Here is a 13,931-nt window from a genome sequence, read left to right on the forward strand (position 1 = left end):
GGTTATTTAAACAAAGGTAGTTTTAATTAACTTTAAACATTAAAATAGAATCGAACATGAACTTATCTCTATTTACTTAACTAACCCAACGTAACCCACTTCTCATTCTAAGCACACATGTACGTGATGTGTGTGTAAATTTATGAAAAGGTCTTTGGTTCACAGTTCAATCTCATTTCTCATTCTTCAAAGATCTCTGGTTGCAGGCAATTCATATACAGTGGACAGAATTTAAAATATATAAAGTTCACCAGGCTTTGGTGCTGGAAAGGTACATGTTTACTGCTCAGGAAGGTTCTCGTAGGGATTTCAGAGAGAGATTTGTTGTTCCAGGAATTCCACAACTGAGGTACCACATAAGTCACCACAATATCTTGCTGACAAAACTATCCCCATGAGGGTTGTCCAGATGATAACCTCTTTATTTCCAGCTAGCACAGATTTCCTTTCTGTTTCACTTATTCCAAGAGAAATATCAAACAGGTAGCACTTCCTGCCATCCACCACTCTGGAGCTTTCTGTTTCAACAACATTCCTGGCTTACACTGTTCAGCTCCCTTCAGTGTCAAACACTCAAGCTGAGAAAGCTTGTTTCCCCTCCCTTTCTCTCCAACTTCCAGCTGCCAGAAAGCCCATGTGACTCTCTCACTTGCCACAAAACCCCCTCCTTCTTCAGTAAACAACAGGAGTTATCCTTCTTGGTCAAGCTGTTGGCTAAGGTAAACAAAACCAAGAAGTGACATTTCTGTGAGCACTTAGAAGAAAGGTCAGAAGCCTTGTAAACAGCCAGTGTCTCCGAGACAATTGTCTATTCATTTTATGACGTCATTTCAATTAGCACCTATTTGTGAAATGTGCATAGCATTCTCCATAGTTTCTGTAAAGTCCACTGAATATGAATTCTTCAATATTTCAAATAAGATCTTTTTAAAATCTATTCAACCAACTCTAATTTTACCAATTTCTCTTCCAAATATGTATTTCATTACAAAACATAGCTATAACCCAGTTTGTCCTGCACCATTCCAACATCTGCCTGCTTATCTATGTTTCGAGGGCTATTTGGCAGTCTATAACCTACTCTCAGCATGGTGATTACTACCGTCCTTTTTTCTAAATTAAATTCCTACCAACTCAGTTGACACGACTTCTGTAGCCTTCTCCCTTTCAAAAAGGGTGAGCTGCCCATCACTAGCGCTATTCCACTTCTCCCACCTCTCATCCCATTACCTATATAACATCTAATGCCCATTACCTTCATCAACCATTTCTCCTTTTCCGCCAGCCAAGTCTAACAGCCACGAAATCGTAATTTCACATACTGATCCAGGCTCCAAGACCATCTTTGTATCCCTTGTACTCCAAGTGTTGACACAGACTCATTTCGAACCCTCTTGCCACTTTTATGTTTTCCTCACAAAATCCTGACCAAAGTATCATACCTTTTTTTCATTTCTTCCCTAATTTATGTTCACAAGTTATCGTTCCCGCACCCTTGTCATGCTCGTTAAAAACCTCCCCTCCAACTCTAACAAACCTACCCGCCTCAATATTGGTCACTTTCAAGTTTTGGTGCAGCCCGGCCTTTTTTAAAAGTCAAATCTTCCACAGAATAGATCCAAAATATCGACAAATTTGAAAACGTGCCCCTGCACAAACATTTTCCATGCATTCATCTGTCACTTTATTTTCCTTCCCTCTCTGGCGCGTTGCACAGGATGTAATCCAGCGATTACCACCCTTGAGATTCTTCTTTCCTAACCCCGCATTCGCCCTATCCAGTACTTCATCCATACCATCGGAGCCTCGGTTCCTTTCACAGAACATCCTATCGACTGCGCTTGTCCGACGTGTCCGATTTACCGTAGATCTCCTCTTCTCCCGACATCCCTTCGGAGTCAAAGGGCTCTGGAGACGTGACAACTCCAACCAGTCGCTAATAGATCATTCCCCCAACAATATCCAAAATAGTATAGTTATTGTTGAGGAGAATGGCCACATAGGTGTTCTGGACTGTCTGCCTATTCAACGTCCCTCTCCTAACCTGTATCCCGATATTTGGGGTGAATTTCATCCTGATTCTCCTCTCTACCACTCCTTCCTTATAGCTCATGATTTCTCCGAGTTCATCCGGCACCAGCTCCAGTTCCCCAGCTCGTTCTCCCAAGAGCTGCAACTGATGCACATCTTGCATATGTATTTATCTTAGTCAATTTTGCTATCCCCATATTAACCTCAGCCTGCAATCGGAGAATCCCACTGCCCTTGCTCCTCTCTCCATTAACTCTTCCGAAATTAAATCCATATATGACCTAAACTCTCTGGGCACATGCACGCCCTCAGCAACTACTGGTCGAAGCCTCGTGAGTCCAAGCCTCAATTTCTTACCACACCCTGAGCTCTCTCAACTGGCCGCTCCGCTTTATTCTCCACTTCGGAGAATGAAATCATACTTGTATTTTATTAAAACATGTCATAGACCTTGATAAGCCATGAGCTATAGGTCGCCCGAAACCTGGCTTGAAAAAAGGTTCAATGCGCACATCCATTTAGCACCAAAACCTTAGAGGGAACAGAGGAGTCACCCAGCAGAGCGCAAATCTCGCCTGCGGCTAAAGAGAAAAAGGTGGATTATCTTCGGATTCCCATCTCTGGCCTCTGGTTTGTTAGAGCCGAAGGGTGGGAGTGGGGACGAGTGACCACAGCGACACAATGCTCTTTCTGGCGTGTGCCTCAGACAACCTCTGAACACCAAGCCCAACACCTGTCCTTCACGAGTGGCACAATTCTTATGTTCGACCGAGCAGTTCCGAGCACATGGGGCTAGGTAACCACGGATTCAAACCTCCGTTGGCTTGTGCCTTTATCCTTTTACAGGAAAGGCTGTGGGAGTAAAGCTCAAGGAAAAATCCGTAATCAATATCCCAGAGGCCACTCTCATCAAGGCAACCCAACCTTTTGAGAGGATTAGCTTGGATTTTAAAGGGCCGCTACCTTCAAACAACAAATATGTATATTTCCTAACTGTAATCGACGAATACAGTCAGAAACACAAATTCTCACAAATGAGTCTCTTTAAGATCGGTGACAGGACAAGCTTTATTCTCAAGTCTGCAGAGTTGGACTCAACCGGCTTCTTGCCAAGTCGAGCCCTGATACATACAGTGCATTGTTTTTTATACAATTTGCTTGTCCTTCGGCATCTCCACTACACTGCTTTAATTGGTTAGTTTTTGCAGAATCATCCTGATTACTGTTAGCCGAAGGGAAAACAATTCTTGGATGATAGTCGAAATATGGTTGCTGTAGAGAGTCACTTGTTTGTTTTGCAAAGCAGCTGCAAGTCTCTGCTCACACCAAATTCTGTTTTTCACTCTTTATCAATCTTTGGCTCCTGCATGTCTCTCTGTCGTTAAATCTGTTGCAAGTCTTTTGTAACATTTTCCAGCTAAACTCCAGTGGTTAGCCCCCTTTTATGACTAATCATCACATTTTAACTTAAACCCTTTTTAACCCAAATTCTCTATCTATAACATCCACCCCTTTCTTTCTATTGCTGAATGGGGATCTTAACCCAGGGAAGAGAACCATCTTCTGCTATCAGGCCAACCGTTAAAGGGAAAGGAGTGCGATTAGGAATCTGTATATAATAACTCACACTACTTCCCTCGTGCTCCGTACAAGGGGTATATGGATGTTGGGTGGTGTTGTCTGCCCAGCATTTCTTAGAAACTGAGGTATGGGAAATGAAACTACCCTCCTGTCTTTCCCAAGTGCGGTCCTGAAAAAGGACTACTGTGTCTCTGCACCTCTTACACTTCAGACCTGACAAAGACAGAGGCAAACCAAGAAAAACCAAAGCATATAACAATAACATTGTCAATCAAGTCCTCCTGCGAAGTCGCAAAGTAAGAGGACTGTCCCCAGGTCCTGAGGCGCCTCTACAGGTCCCTTAAATCTGGAAGCGTGCGTCCACCCCCTCTCTCTTGTTCGCACTGCAGCCTCTGTAGTCAAGAGAACTTGGAATGGACCTTCCCACTGTGGCTGGAGTCTTTCGGTTTTCCAGGTCTTGATGAGGATCCAGTCTCCCGGTTCCACCTTGTGTAGAGAGAAGTCTAAGGGCGGTGTTTGTGTCAATAGTCCCCTCTTCCATCAATCTGTAAGAGAGCGTGACAGTGCCTGTAAATAGTTCCTAACAAAAATATCCCCTTCCCCCAAGGTGGGACACCCCTCAACTTTACTCCAGAAGGGAAGCCCAAACATCATCTCATAAGGGGACACCCCCACATCCCTGCGTGGGGCAGTACGAATTCTCAATAAGGCCAGGGGCAGACACTTTATCCAAGGCATTTTAGTCTCCACCATTAATTTTGTCAACTGCGTCTTTAGGGTTCCATTCATACGCTCAACCCTCCCTGAGCTTTGCGGATGCCAAGGGGTATGCAGTTTCCAAGAGACTTGCAGGGCATCACAAATCAATTGGTGAACTTTGGAGCAAAAGTGTGGACCCCTGTCCGAGTCTATAGAATTCATTATGCCATATCTGGGGATCACATGCTCTAGGAGGAGGCGAGCTACCGTGGAGGCATTCACTGCTGGGAAGGCTTCCACCCATCGGGTAAAGTGATCTACCATCACCAACAGATACTTCCACCTTTGGACCTGAGGTAACTCCGTGAAGTCGATCTGGATTCTTTGGAAGGGGCGTATTGCCAACGGTTAACCTCCCACGGTGCCCGTCCTCATTACCTTCTTATTAATTCTTGTGCAGATGTGGCAGTTCTGCACTTCCTGTTGGGCCAAAGTGTAGATCCCCTTACACACATAGTCTCGAAGCACTGTGTCGCACAAGGCCTGGGTGCCCCAGTGGCTCTGATGATGCAGGTGTTTTAAAATATTGCGAGTTATTTCCTTATTTAGAACCATTCTTCCATCTGGGGTCTTCCATGTTCCATCCGGCAGTCGGCATGCGCCCAGCTGAGCCATGTCCGTTTCTTCCTTAGCAGTGAAAATGGGAGCCTTTTCTATACCTGGTCTTACTGGGATTAAGGTCAGCAAGCGGACTTCCCGTTGCATGGCCGCCCTTTTGGCCTCTTCATCAGCCCGTCTGTTCCCAATCGCGGTCGGGGTATCTCCTCTCTGATGGCCTGGTATGTAGACCACTGCTATTTCCCGGGGTAATGTCAGGGCTTCCAGGGTCAGAGTAATCATCTGTTCGTGTGCCAACTCCTTCCCTCTTGATGTAATCAGACCGCACTCCTTCCAGATCTTACCAAAGGTATGCACTACCCCGCATGCGTATTTGGAATCAATGTAAATTGTCCCAGTTTTCTCTGCCAGTACTCTGAGGGCCCTCTGCAAGGCATATAGTTCGCAGGACTGTGCCGACCAGCTTCCGGGCAGCCTCGCAGATTCTACCACTTCCCAAGCATCTCCTTCTATTATGGCATACCCGCTTCTCCTCATTCCGTCAACACATCTGGCGGAGCCGTCAATGTAGAATTCATATCCCTCTCCCAGGGGGGTATCGCGAAGGTCCTCTCGGGTCTTGGTCTGGAGATCTGTCAACTCGACACAGTCGTGCTCCACTTCTTCCCCTGTTTCACCGCCGTATAAAAACTGAGCTGGGTTGCAACTATTATTCTTAGTAAACTGTAGGTCTTTTCCGACTATTAAAATGGTCTCGTACTTTAATATGCGGGAATCAGTCAGCCATCGATGGGCGGTTTGTGCTAATAGAACACTCACGGAGTGGGGGGTGTACACAATCATCCTTCCTCCAAAAGTGAGTTTGCGTGCCTCCTCCACCAACAGAGCAGCAGTCGCTACTCCCTGGATGCACGTCGGCCATCCACGAGACACTGGGTCCATCATTTTGGACAGGAAGGCCACTGGGTGTCGCTGGCCGCCTTTTTCCTGCGTCAGAACCCCCACAGCTGTTCCTTGATTATGGGTGACGAATAGCTGGAAAGGTTGCTTCAAAGAGGGCAGAGTGAGTACCGGGGCCCGCGTCAGGCGATGCTTCAGGTCCTCAAACCATCCCTTCTCCTCCTAGGTCCATTTCAATGGAGGTTCATCCTCATTTGTCAGCTTTTCATACATAAACTTCACCAACGCCGAGTAGTCCTCTATCCATAACCTGCAGTAACCTAAGAGCCCCAGGAATTGTCTTATTTCCTTCTTATTACGGGGTAACGGCATTCTGGTGATTCCCGCAATCCTTTCAGGGGTAATCCATTTCTGTCCTTTACTTATCTGGTGTCCCAGGTACACCACAGTCCTCTCAACGAACTGTAACTTGTTCCTGGACACTCGCAGACCCTTTTTCCCGAGATAGTTCAAGAGTCTAATTGTATCTCCCCTCATTTCTTGTTCCTTGGGCCCTGATAACAGCAGATCATCCACATACTGCATCAATTGGGAGTCATTGGACCGTGGATAGTCCGCCAAGATCTGTTCTAGCATTTGTCCAAACAGATTCGGAGATTCAGTGAACCCTTGGGGCAATACGGTCCACCGAAGCTGCCTCCGTCTACCTGTCCATGGATTCTCCCATTCAAACGCGAACATATCTCTACTTCCCTCTTCTAAACCAGGGGTCGCGAGTTCAAATTTTGCTGGGGCCTCCATAGGATCCATCCGGTCTCTTCACTGGGAGTATGGGGGTGTTATAGGGTGACATACATTCCTCCAATAGTCCGTCCCGTATCAGGGTCTCGATTACCGGCTGTAGCCCCTTCCTCCCTTCCAAAGAAATAGGATACTGACGTTTCCTTACTGGCTGATGACCTGGTATTAATGTGACATGTAAAGGTGGGATGTCCAGACCTCCTCGATTTCCCTTCTTATACCAGACTCTCTCGTCAATCTGCCGTTCGTCTTCCTCCTTCAGAACACAGAGGTGGACCCGCACTTCTCCGTCCACGGGGAGAGCACCCAGACCTAGGAGAGCCTGTATATCTCTTCCTAAGAGGTTAAATCCGGCCGACGGTAACAACAAGAGGTCCTGTACCCCATCTCTCCCTTCCAGCCTTACTGTCACTTGGGGAATTATCGATACAGTCCTGGGAGCCCCTTCTATCCCAGAAATTTTCAAATTGCTTTTTACAGGCTTGGTCCCAGTTGGCACAGTTATTATATTACTTTGTTCCGCTCCCGTGTCCACCATAAACACCACCTCTTCTTCCTGGGGACCAATTTTCAGTTTTACCAGGGGTTCCCTCTTATACTTGGTCCCCAACACCCAGAACCCCTGACCCCCCTAATCTTCTTCCATGAGTTCGAGGGTCCGCACTTCCCTCCTATATCGGGGGCATTCCCTCTTGAAGTGTCCTTCCTCGTTACAGTAATAGCACTTAGCGGGTCACCTGGGTCTTCACTCTCTTGGATTTCTTGGGTTGCTTAAAGGGGGGTTTTGTCTCCTTTCCTCTCTAGACCCGGCATTTACCTGCCGGATAGTCTGTACCATAATCTTCGCTGCCCTCTTCCTCTTCCCTCTGCACATATACCCTTTGTGCCTTTTTTAACAGGTTGCTCAAGGGTTTTTCATTCCAGTCCTCCTCCTTTTCTAGTTTCTTCCTAATGTCCAACCACGATTTGGACACAAATTCGATTCGAATAAGCTGTTCACCCATTGGTGTACTAGGGTCCACACCCGCATACTGTTGGACATTCTTTCTCACCCTCTCCAAGAAATCAGTAGGGGACTCATCTTTCCCCTGGTGGTTCCCAAATGCCTTGGCAAAATTGTGACCCTTTGGCACAGCCTCCCGTATCCCTTTAATCGTCCACTCTCTGTAGTGTCTCATATTTGTCAATCCCTTGGGTGTTCGTTTGTCCCACCTGGGTTCATTCAGGGGATATTTTTGTTCATGGGGTCTGGGGTCCCCAGGTTGTTCACGTTCCCACATAAGGAGGGCAGCCTGTCGAATCATCTGCCTCTCCTGGGGTGAGAATAATGTTCCCATTATTGCATGCATCTCTTCCCAGGTATATGTGTTTGGTCCCAGGAACTGGTCGAACTGTTCGGCCAGTCCCATGGGATCTTCCAACAGACTTTTCATTTCCTTCTCCCTCCAGCAGCAAGTTTCCATAGGGCACCGTGGGTGCCTGGGGAACATAAGGAGGGGGGAGGTTGTCCAAAGGTTCCCACTTCTTTTCTCCCGCTACCCCCAATTTAAAACATTTTGTTAAGGATCCTGGCCAGGGAACCCAACAAAATGCATACGCTGACTCTTCTTGATTCACCTTTGGTCTCGAGTTTACATATATGTTTAATGCTTGTCTAACCCAATCCTCGTCGGATCCGAATTTCGGCCACCAGACCGAGGAACCTTTAATAGGCTGTTTCGACCAAAGGAGACAATATTGAATCATCTTTCTCTTGTCTTTGTCTCGATATCGTCTACTATCCCAATTTTCAAACATTCTCCCCAAAGGGCTGTCAGGGGGAACCCCCGGGAAAAGTCCCGATCCCTCAGACGAGCCCTTAGACTTTGTTCCTCCCATTTTCCCGCCTAGATCCGTTTATCGTGGCTGAGGACCCCCTTCGTTTTCGGGACCCTACTCCCTTTCATCTCGGTCGCCTCGTCGGAGGTACTATCCCTCCTTCGGTTCCCGCCAAGGTTTCCCTGGGGTCTACCCTAAGGTCCCACGACGGGGTCCTCACGCCACCCTCTTTACACCTTATTTATATTTTTACTCCATCATGACTGTTACCTGGGTGGTCTCGTCCGTCAATCCCCACACCACAATCGTAAGTCGTCACTTACCGGTGTCTTCCTGGGGATTGAACCATCACCCCTCTCCTTTTCATCTTGTCGTGTCACCTTGTCCGGATACCACTCGCTCAAGCCGCCCGAGGCGACGAGCAAGGGACTAGGAGCCGCTGAACTCACCGGGGTGCACCACCTCCGACGTCCCCCTTTCTCGCCTCCCCCCACGGCCGGAGTGTAGATCCCGGACGAACCCCCAAATTGTCAGAAACACAAATTCTCACAAATGAGTCTCTTTAAGATCGGTGACACGACAAGCTTTATTCTCAAGTCTGCAGAGTTGGACTCAACCGGCTTCTTGCCAAGTCGAGCCCTGATACATACAGTGCATTGTTTTTTATACAATTTGCTTGTCCTTCGGCATCTCCACTACACTGCTGTAATTGGTTAGTTTTTGCAGAATCATCCTGATTACTGTTAGTCACGCACACCACGATCATTCATGACCTCCGCTCACACCAAATTCTGTTTTTCACTCTTTATCAATCTTTGGCTCCTGCATGTCTCTCTGTAGTTAAATCTGTTGCAAGTCTTTTGTAACATTTTCCAGCTAAACTCCAGTGGTTAGCCCCCTTTTATGACTAATCATCACATTTTAACTTAAACCCTTTTTAACCCAAATTCTCTATCTATAACAGTTTCCCTTCGCAATAGCCTCACATGACGTTTCGTCAGCGTCCGTCATTAAGGCACTTGACAGAATTTTCAGTGCTTTTGGTTTTCCCAATTACTTTCATACAGACAGAGGTTCAGCATTCATGAGCGCTGTGCTGCGCCAAGCCCTGCTACAAAAGGGGATTGCCACCAGTCGTACCACGCGCTACAACCCACAGGGCAATGGGCAGGTCGAAAGGGCTAACGCTACAGTCTGGAAGACTGTTAACCTTGTGTTAAAGACACATAGTTATCCTGTTACCCGGTGGCAGGAGGTGCTGCATGAGCCGCTACATTCCATTCGTCCTTATTGTGTACTGCAACAAATCAAACAACTCAAGAATGCATGTTTGTTTTTCTTAGGAAGTCAGGAACTGTGATGGACTGGCCAGCCTGTTTATCTGAGCTTGGCACCGTGCTGCTGAAGAGCCAAGCTCGGACGCGTAAAACGGCTCCTCTTGCCAACCATTTCATGCTAAACCCATTTATGCTCATGTTAAATTCCCAGATGGGAGCACTGACACTGTACCCCTAAGAGATTTGGCCTGGCCTGGTTCGCCCCTTCCTCACGTCCCTATTCAGAGTCTGAGAGATTGGACTCACCCCCCTCCCACCCCCCCCCCCCCCCCCAGCCCATGACACCTAGTAAGCATTCAGATGGCCATACTGAGGCTCCACTGCCTCGTTATCGATTCTGGAGTGGGTACAGAAGTCCAACCTTCCCACACTACAGACCCAGGACCTGTATCAGTTTTCAAGGTTGCAAAGCGTACAAGACCTGCACCTGTTCCTCTGAGAAAATCAACTAGAATTCGTAAACAATCTGAGAGGCTGCAGTATTTATAAAACATCTCATTATATTTCGATTGCTTTGCTAGAAGTCAGAAAATTCTCAATGCAAAATATGGTATCCATGTATGTCTTGCTTAAGTTTTAACTATTAGCTGTCCTTTTGATTTTAATCCTTCTTCTGCCGGGGGAGATACTTGGTGAATTTCTGCTAAGCTGTCTGGCTTCCCTTCAGCTAGCCTTGCTGTACTAACATTGGCTGTGCATTATCTCGACTGTTAAGGACACTCCCCTTGGGTATAACTGTGTCTGCACCCATTGTCTTTCATTATTGTACCATTAGTTTCTGCTAATAGAAGCCATGATTGTTGTTTGACCTCATCGTCTTTGACTACTTCATCAACTGGCACTTCAGATATATTTAGCAGAACCTCAGACACCTTAAAAACAGTTATATAATAAATTAGAAAAATAAGGAGAAAAATCAGGTTATAAAATTAATATGGAATAAAAGTGAAATTATGTCATTGAGGCAGATTATACTTCTTGTAAAGGTGTCGTTAAATGAAGATGGATCAAATTAAGTATTTGGGAGTTAAATTTGAAAAGCTGATTTTAAACATTTATAGGAATTAAAATATCCACCTTTATTTTATAGAAAAAAATGATTTAAATCGATGGCATGTTTTACCGATAACGTTAATAAGCATAGTAAATTATATTAAGTTGAACATCTTTCCTAGACTACAATATATCTTTTTCAGGCTATTCCGTGCAAATTTCCTAAAAGTAATTAAGGATTTGATTTTTATTATAAGAATATTTTTGTGGAAGATAAGATGTCAAGAGTATCTTTACAAAAATTGACTTGTAAATATGTGTTAGGATGTTTACAGTTCCCGAATTTTCAAACTTATTATAAGGCAGCACAATTCAAGTATATTAATGGACGTTTGATTTGGGATATTAATTGGTATGGGCGAATATTGAATTATCCTGGATTCCTGAGAAGAAGATGGATCAATTTATTTATAAATGGAATTCTAAATTGTTGCATCAGTATACGGCACCTCTTTTAATACATTTGATGGAATTATGGACAATGATAAATAAACAAATAGGTACACGAGAAAATTTTGTGTAAATCACCTCGAGATCAGAATAAACTTTTCCCGTTTACACTTAATTATCAAATTTTGAAATTATGGGATCAAAAAGAAATAAAACTGTACAGGATTATTTAGAAGGAGGTTATTTTATATCTTTTCATAGAATGAAAGAGAAATATGAAATCCAGTCAAATACCCTTTTTTGTTATAATCAAGTAATGGCTTTATTATTGGATAATTTTAGATATACTTTGAGGATGACTCGACATTCTCAATTTGAAACTTGACTTATAGAAGGTGCTAAGAAGAGATTTATATCTGAAATGTATTTGTTATTGCAGAATAAAATGTTGAAACCAGACTCTCATAAATCTAGGATAAAATGGGAAAAGCATTTAGGAATTGTGAAAATTCAAGATGATTGGAGGATTTTGTGCAAACATTGTATGAGTAAGATTATTAATGTAAGATATAAATTTAGTATAGGTATCATGTAGTGTAGGTTTAGTATAATCTTATGCATCAATTATATTTAGCTCCAGAAATATTAAAGGGATGTAATTTATCTTCTTCAGATTTATGTTTTTTAGATATCGGAAGGACGTTCATTGTATTTTACATTCTACTTGGTCATGCGATATGGTAAAAATCTTTTTGGATGTGACTTAATGAGTTATTAGAACATATTTTAAGATTAGAATACTGTCGGATCCATTATTACATTTGTTAGGTAACATTAAAAAATGGGTCTAGAATTCAGATTGACAAGATTTCAAAAAGCATTTTTGAGATTGACATCAGTTGTTGCTAAAATATGTAAAACGATTACATGGATAAACGAGATTAATGTTATCACCTTAGAACATGTGGTTGTGCATGGAGTTATGATGTTGTGGATTTTACTGAGTATTGGCTGTCAGGGGGATTGGATTGGCTGATACAGGTAACAAATTTTGTAAGGAATACTTAGGGTGGGACATGATGGGGTTTAGCATTGAATGTCAAGGTTTGTAATGGAGGATGAGTGTCAACTTCGAGGCATTGTCTGGCAGTCAGAAATAAGAAGAGAGAAATTACTGCACTGGGAGTAGTTTCCCAAGTAGTCCTCGCGTCACTCACGTAAAGGATATATGTCGAGAAAAATGAATCAGACAGGAGAGTAGTTGCAGTCCTGTTCTGGAAGGACAAGAGTTGATGACCAGGGGATAAATCAATGCAGTCCTGTCACAGACAAACATGAGAGTGACACCAGGGGATTAATCAATGTAGTCATGCCCCGGGCACACGTCAGGTGGAGACCAACTGATAAACCAATGCAGTCCTGTCCGGGGCCCCCAAAAGCAGGTGACCAGGGGATGAATCAATGCAATCCTGCCCCGGGTGCACAAGAAGGTGTGTCCAGTGGATAAATCAATGATGTTTTGTCCTGAGCGCATGAGAGTAAGTGACCAGGGGATAAATCAGTGCAGTCCTGTCACAGGCAAACATGAGAGTGAGACCAGGGCATAAAACAATGAAGTCCAATCCCGGCACAGGAGCGTCTGCGGGCGCACGAGTGGGTGTGACCAGGCGATAACTCAATACAATCATGTCTGGGGCGTATGAGAGGGTGTGACCAGGCGATAAACTAATGCAGGCAGGTCTCGGTCGACAAGTGTTGGTGACAAGGGGATGAATCAACGCATTCCTGTCCTGGACGCATGAGAAGGTTTGACCAGGGTATAAATCAACCCAGTCCTATCAAGAGTGCATGGGAGGGTGTGACTTGGGGATAAATCAATGCAGTTCAGACCCAGGTGCACGAGAGTAGGAGACCAGGGTATAAATCAATGCAGTCCTGTCCTGACAGCACGAGAGTAGGTGATTAAAGGATAAATCCATGCAGTCCTGTCCCGGGCTTACAAGAGGGTGAAACCAGGAGAGAAATCCATGAGGTCCTGTCCTAGGCTCACGAGATTATGTGACCAGGGGATAAATCTATGCAGTCAGGTTCCGGGTGAACGAGAGGGTGAGACCAGGAGATAAATCAATGCAGCCCTGTTCTGGGCACATGAGAGGGTGTGACCAGGGGATAAATCAATGCAGCCATGTTCTGGGAACATGAGAGGGTGTGACCAGGGGATAAAACAATGCAGTCCTGTCCTGGGTGCACGAGAGTGTGAGACCAGGGCATAAAACGATGCAGACCTTTCTTAGCTAGGTGCACGAGAGTAGGAGAACAGGGGATAAATCAATGCAGTTCTATCCCAGACGCATGAGAGGGTGTGCCCAGCGTATAAATCAATACAGTCCTGTCCTGGGCGTACGAGAGTAGGTGACCTGGTGATAAATCAATGCAGTCCTGTCCTGGGCGCAAAAGTGTACGTTAGCACGGGATCAGTCAATAGAGTACTATCCCGGGTGAGTGAGAGCATGTGACCAATGGATAAATGATTGTGTTCCTATCTTGGCGCAGGAGCGCAAGTGACCAGGGGATAAATCAATGCAGTTTTGTCCCGGGTGCACGAGAGTAGGTGACCAGGGGATAAATCAGTGGCGTTGTGCACAAGAGGGTCAGACCAGTGTATAAATCAACGAAGTCCTGCCAAGGGCGCACAAGAGGATG

General features: G+C 45.1%; 2 long non-coding RNA genes across 3 annotated transcripts in view; both read right to left on the reverse strand.

Annotated features, from left to right (window-relative positions):
- LOC138749980 (uncharacterized) overlaps positions 1-13,931 on the reverse strand; it is a 250,978-nt gene that overhangs the window by 59,528 nt on the left and 177,519 nt on the right. The gene's annotated exons all lie outside the window — the stretch shown is intronic.
- LOC138749957 (uncharacterized) lies at positions 3,075-10,011 on the reverse strand. 2 transcript variants are annotated; one of them, XR_011348976.1, is made up of 2 exons: positions 8,772-10,011; positions 3,075-4,157 (listed from the first exon to the last, which is right to left on the reverse strand). It is a non-coding gene; the product is annotated as an uncharacterized lncRNA (long non-coding RNA). The 2 variants fall into 2 exon arrangements; XR_011348975.1 differs by having other exon boundaries at positions 8,719-10,011.

This window comes from Narcine bancroftii, chromosome 14 (assembly GCF_036971445.1).
Source record: "Narcine bancroftii isolate sNarBan1 chromosome 14, sNarBan1.hap1, whole genome shotgun sequence".
Taxonomy (NCBI): domain Eukaryota; kingdom Metazoa; phylum Chordata; class Chondrichthyes; order Torpediniformes; family Narcinidae; genus Narcine; species Narcine bancroftii.